Raw genomic sequence first — 6,075 nt, 5'->3', positions numbered from 1 at the left:
CGTTGCTATCTCAAGCTTGTTTGTCAAGTTTAGGTGATCAAAACTATAAGTCTTGTTTTCTAGTCTACTTATAGCTATGTCTCGGATTAGGATAGAATTGTAGTTGAACTTTAGACTTCACGACGTTCATCGATTGAAGACGAAGATCTACTGAAGAGAGCTTGGAGGAACTTCATCAACAAAAGGTATGTGGAGACTAAAACTTATCTATCACTCAGAAGTCTATTATATTCTATCTCCTATTGAGACTAAGTCGTATAGCTAAATAGACTTTTACATTATATACACTAGTATAACACCCATGCACGATGCGCCTGCCACCCGCCATTCTGTTCAATAAATTTTCAATAAAAATATACTCACTTACAAAAAAATTATATGTATTTTTCTGGATGATACATTTGGATAGCTTAATCTTTGCAACACAAAGCCTTGGAAAAAAACTCAAAAAGAAGAGCCTTAAAGCAAAAATCAAGAAGAATAAGATATACTTTGACAACAACTTCAAAGCTTTTAGTAAAAGTTAATCTCAATAAAATCGCATATATTGTTCTCTCCATGGTCGAATCCTCTCATGGTTCATCTTTGCGTTTCTTAAGCGCTTGGTTTCAGGGCAGTGGGGAAAGCATATGCATCACATATCCTTCTTACACATGTTCCTGCAATTAAAGACATTTTCTAAGTGTTATGTAAACTATGCCAGTAAAAAACATTAGGGCAGTTAAAATGCAATGGTGACTTTTGACAGAATTTCAGTTAACAATAAAATCTAGCATAAAGGGCTAAAGAAATCACATTAAAATAAAAGAACAGTTAACAGAAACGTTAAATGGTTAAAGATCGATATATCAAGACAAACCAACGAAATTCAGTACTCAAAAATTATGGCAGAACATAATAATTCGCTTAAAGAGATGCATGGGGAAGCAAATGTTCTAAATCCTTCTATTAATCACAATTTCTCAATTAATATCATTCACATCTTGCACTAACTATTTGAAGCTCACAGTTGACAATTCCTTCATCAGTATTTTAAACAGTTCAGGCATACCCTGATCAAACAAATGGGATTTTTTCTTTCTTTAAAAAATGTAAAAACAAAATTAAAGCAAAATCCATCAACTGGAGTGTAAGTTAGGTATGTACCTGATTCTGACCTAGCTACCTGCTACCCATTAACCTTTACATATTTTTAGAATGTGCTTAGTTTATCTCAGTGCTTGTATAACCATGCTTAGTTCTTCATAGCAGGTCAAAAATAAATTCTCGGATGTTTGCTTTTGCTATAATATGAATATGGCCATTGATCATGCTTGAGCAGAGTTGCCAACAACATCATATTTCTGTTAATGAGTTTGATAAGATGAGTAGTATTGGAAACTTGTTCATATCCATTCAGAATTATACCACTGACATTATGTAAGATAAGTTCAATGCACTACAGCAAAGAACAATTATACATCTCATGCCACACTCACCAGAACTTGTTGATGCTTCAAGACCATCTTAGTTTGCAAGTCGATCTCGTGTTTTCTGCATAAGATAAGTGTGGCGTCGTTTTTGGAGAAGCTCTTGCTTTTCAGCTTCAGTCATTGCCACTCGTTTTTCCTTTTCTGAAATACAGTGGTTGTTCAATCGGATATCTCTTTGTTGTTGTCGTTCGTTGTCGACTTCCATGTTAACTGAGCTTGTATTCTCAAACTACGACGAACTGGACTCGCCATTGTACAATTATTCTGGAAAATTCAGAGTATTCAAAGCTACATCAGCAATAAAACTCTACAACATACTGTTTAGTTAGATGTACAATTTCCTAATGCTGAAGGTAATGATTCTCCTAGCTAGCAAATTCCAATCTAACCAAAAATACTGACTAAAGTTCACCAAGAGAACAGAAATTCCTCCACTGAACTTGTCCAATCCTAATCATAAATTAGTGAAATAAAATTTAAAATTCCGAGATAAATGTTTGGGATTTCAACAGAAAATGGATTTGGCAAAAAAAATTAGCAGATAAGATTCAAAGGAGGGTGGTTAGAAATTGAAATTCATAAATTTCTAAACTATGGGTTCAAACAATTCAAACATTATCCAAATTTCAGAAATCTAACTAATCAATTGAGTAAAATTCGTGAGCCCAACAAAACAAGTTAGGGTTAGGGTTCGTTATCCTTTTGTGACAACCTAATGGTATGTACTTACAGTTAATTCATGCTCCTGCTTTTGGTTCTCTTCTTTTTCACCTCAGGTAGTCAGTATCTCATCACCACCACCTCCATTAGAGACTTCTTCTTCACGGGGGTACCACCACATCCCTCAGTATCTCGTCACCACGACTTCCAATACAAATTTTTTTCTGAAATTGAATTAAAAAGAACGATAACATAACCTGGTTGAAGTTTTGATTGGATCAAAACCCCAAAGTTACAAATCTAAATCAAGTGATTTGTTTTCCGTATGTTCTCAAAAGTTCAAAACGAAGAAGAAGCGTAAAAGACTGAAAGCCCTTTCTGTAATTGTACCCATGAGTATTTTAAAATTTACGCGACTTACCAACTACGACTAATTTTTATGGAAGGATAGTTTTGTAATTCCACGATGTTCTGACCAAACTAAAGGGTCGTACCAAAAATAGGTGTTTTCTTTATATTAGTAAGATTTGATATTTCGAGCTGAATTTAACTCGCTTATATCTTTCTCGAAATATGTGTTGGCAAGCTTTTTGCTTTAACTATGTTCATCATTATTCTTGAGGAGTTTAGTTGGAAACAATTTATTTGTTGGAAACTAAATAATGAGTCAAAAGATGATCATGTGAAAATTGTCTTGAAACATCTTACATGATTCGGAATGTCTCGTATTGATCATTCGATCACTTAAAAATTACTTATAAGCTAATAGTTTGTGTGAGACAGCTATTGTGATCTCCTAAGTGTTAGAACACTACTCGGTCGAACTCGCAAGCTTTGCTATCTCAAGCTTGTTTGTCAAGTTTAGTTGCCAAAACTATAAGTCTTGATTTCTAATCTACTTATAGCTAAGTCTCGGATTAGGATAGAAAGTGTAGTTGGGCATTAGACTTCACGGCGTTTATCGATTGAAGACGAAGAACTACTAAGAGGAGCTTGTGGTCATTCATCAACAAAAGGTATGTGGAGACTTGAACTCATCTATCACTCAAAAGGATCTATCTAGTCTATCTCCTATTTGAGACAAAAGTCGTATAGCTATATAGACTTCAATTATACACATTTGATATTTCGAGCTGAGTTTAACTCGCTTACATATTTCTCGAAATACATGTTGGTAAGCTTTCGCTTTAACCAAGTTCATCTTATATTCTTGACGAAAGTCAAAACATGATCATGTGAAAATCAACTGGTAACATCTTACATGATTTGTGTGAGATAGTCATTTGATGTAGACTCGGAATGTTTCGTATTGATCATTTAGTCACTTGAAGATTGCTTTGAAGCTAATAGTTTGTGTGAGACATCTATTGTCGTCTTCCGAGAATGTTTCAATGGTTGAAATGAGAGTTTAGAACAATTGGATATAAGCATAGTATGCGTACTTGCATATGTGTGATCCAAGTCCGGGAACTATGGTATGCATACCCGTATGCGTATTGATTGGTTTAGTAGAGGTCCGGGAACTAAGTACGCATACCGGTACGCGTACTTGCGTGAGGTTGAAGTTCTGGGACTTTACTGAGTTTGGTGGTATGCGTACCCGTTCGCATACTGGCGAACCTAAACTTAGTCCGACCACTAAGGTATGCGTACCTGTTTGCATACTTGAGTGGATAATGTTCTAAAATCAGTTTGTTCATGAACTAATACATTTATATAATAAGGAATGCAATCTTTTGCAAACCGTGGCTATAATGTTCATGACTTGATTCGAGTGAATCAAAATCGATTTTGCTTCAATTGTGTCTTGTATACTTCTATGAGAATATAAACAATTGAACAACTCTAGAACTAATTTCATTTGAGACATTTGAAGTAGTTATGGTTAAGATGAATATGGTTGATATGCAAGTGTTCATATGGCTAACTTCGGTTAACTATTGTTGAGCCAACAAAGGTGTACACGTTTAGGTACGGTTACTCATATCTAAATGAAGTCACTTTTCATTTGTGTGTAACAAGCTAAGTTCGATCTAACGGTTGAAAGATATTAGCTTGAGTCTAATCAGGTTTTCATCTAACGGTGAATATTGAATGCTTTATTACCAAGGTAGCATTGATTGCAAACCCTGATTTGAAGAATATATAAAGGAAAACTCTAGCAACTGGGAAACCTAATCCCCATACCTCCTGTGTGATACTATAGTTGTGACTAGAGTCGATTCTCCTCTAACCTTAGGTTTTTCCAAAACCCTGTAGGTTAACGACTTGAAGACTTCACTGGGATTGTGAAGCCAAACCCAACTATTTTCTCTGTAGTTGCGTATTCTGATCTTGTTGTTTTTTATCGTGATTGAGTACTATCTTCTCTAAGATTTGCTCGAGATTTAATCTCCGATAGGCAAGATAAAAAGTAGTCACAAGCATCTTCATCTCATCATTTGTGATTCCACAATATCTTGTTTTGTTACCATACGATTAAGATTATTATGAGGTGATTGATATTTCTAAGTTGTTCTTCGGGAATATAAGTCTGGTATATCAATTGGTTCTTGTTCACCTTGATTTATCAAAAGACGGAACAAAACTCATAGGTTTATCTGTGGGAGACAAATTTATCTATTCAATACACTTTTATGTGTGAGACAAATTGGTTTTTCAAGTCTTCAACTTTGGGTCATAACAACTCTTAATTGTGGGTGAGATCAGCTAAGGGAATCAAGTGTATAGAGTCCTGCTGGGATTCAAAGATGTAAGGAGCGCAATTGTACCTTGATCAGTGTGAGATTAGTTAGGGTTCAACTACATTCCAGTCTGAAGTTAACTTGGAGTAGGCTAGTATCTGTAGCGTCTTAATACAGTATGGTGATCAAATCTGGATTAGGTCCCGGGGTTTTTCTGCATTTGCGGTTTCCTCGTTAACAAAATTTCTGGTGTCTGTGTTATTTTTTTTCCGCATTATATTTGTTTATATAATTGAAATATCACAGGTTGTGCGTAAGTTCAATCAATTATGAATCCAACCTTTGGTGGTTGATTAAATTGATTGACACTTGTATATTGGTTTTTGATACCGTCCAAGTTATTTCTTATATTCAATCGGGTTCGCAAACTGTTGTAGTATGATTTGGGTCCGGGGACCAAGTTTGCATACCAGTATGCGAACGGTTTTAACTGTCAAAGTCCGGGAACCAAGTTTGCATACCACTATGCGAACGGTTTCACCTGAGTTAGGTCCGGAACTAAGCTTGCGTACCCGTTTGCATAATAAGTTGGTTTAAGTTCTAAAATCGGTTAAGTATGATTTCATACTCATGAACAAATACATTTATATATATTAAGGAACGCAATCTTTGCAAACCGTGGCTAAATGTTCGTGAATTGATTCTCTTGAATCAAATCCGATTTTGTTTCAATTGTGTCTTGTATACTTCTATGAGAATATAAACAGTTGAACAACTCTATGAGTAACACAATTAGATTCATTATTTGATCTAGAAGCGTTAGATGAATGTGGTTAATGCAAAAGTGTTTATATGGCTAACTTCGGTTAACTATTGTTGAGCCAACTCAATATACACGTTTAGGTACGGTTACCCATATCTATGAAGGTGTATTTCATTTGTGTGTAACAAGCTAAGACCATCTAACGGTGGAGAGATATTGCTTTGGTTTTAAGCAAACTTAGCTTAAATATTAAATCAGGTTTTCATCTAACGGTGAATATTGATTGCTTTGTTTAAAAGCTATCATACCCTGATTTGAAGACTATATAAGGGAGAACTCTAGTGATGTATTTTCAAAGTTGTTGTAGTTAATAAGATTCGAACTCTAAGACTTGTGAAGATTAAGTTTAAAGATTTAATAAAAAAGGGAGAGTTACTGGGTCTAGGATTCCACCGAATTCATATCATAAGGCTCAATAATTATTTTCAACAAGTAT

General features: G+C 34.9%; 1 long non-coding RNA gene across 3 annotated transcripts; it reads right to left on the bottom strand.

Moving 5' to 3' along the window:
* Positions 1-320: 320 nt before the first annotated feature.
* Positions 321-2,483, bottom strand: LOC113319207. Of its 3 annotated transcripts, XR_003345219.1 has the most exons (4): positions 2,203-2,483; positions 1,479-1,736; positions 1,147-1,343; positions 321-659 (listed from the first exon to the last, which is right to left on the bottom strand). It is a non-coding gene; the product is annotated as an uncharacterized LOC113319207 (long non-coding RNA). The 3 variants fall into 3 exon arrangements; XR_003345217.1 differs by having other exon boundaries at positions 1,147-1,736; XR_003345218.1 differs by lacking the exon at positions 1,147-1,343.
* Positions 2,484-6,075: the final 3,592 nt, after the last annotated feature.

Source organism: Papaver somniferum, chromosome 10 (genome assembly GCF_003573695.1).
Source record: "Papaver somniferum cultivar HN1 chromosome 10, ASM357369v1, whole genome shotgun sequence".
NCBI classification, from domain to species: domain Eukaryota; kingdom Viridiplantae; phylum Streptophyta; class Magnoliopsida; order Ranunculales; family Papaveraceae; genus Papaver; species Papaver somniferum.
Note: the sequence above shows the minus strand (reverse complement) of the source record. Positions and strands in the feature narration are given on the sequence as shown.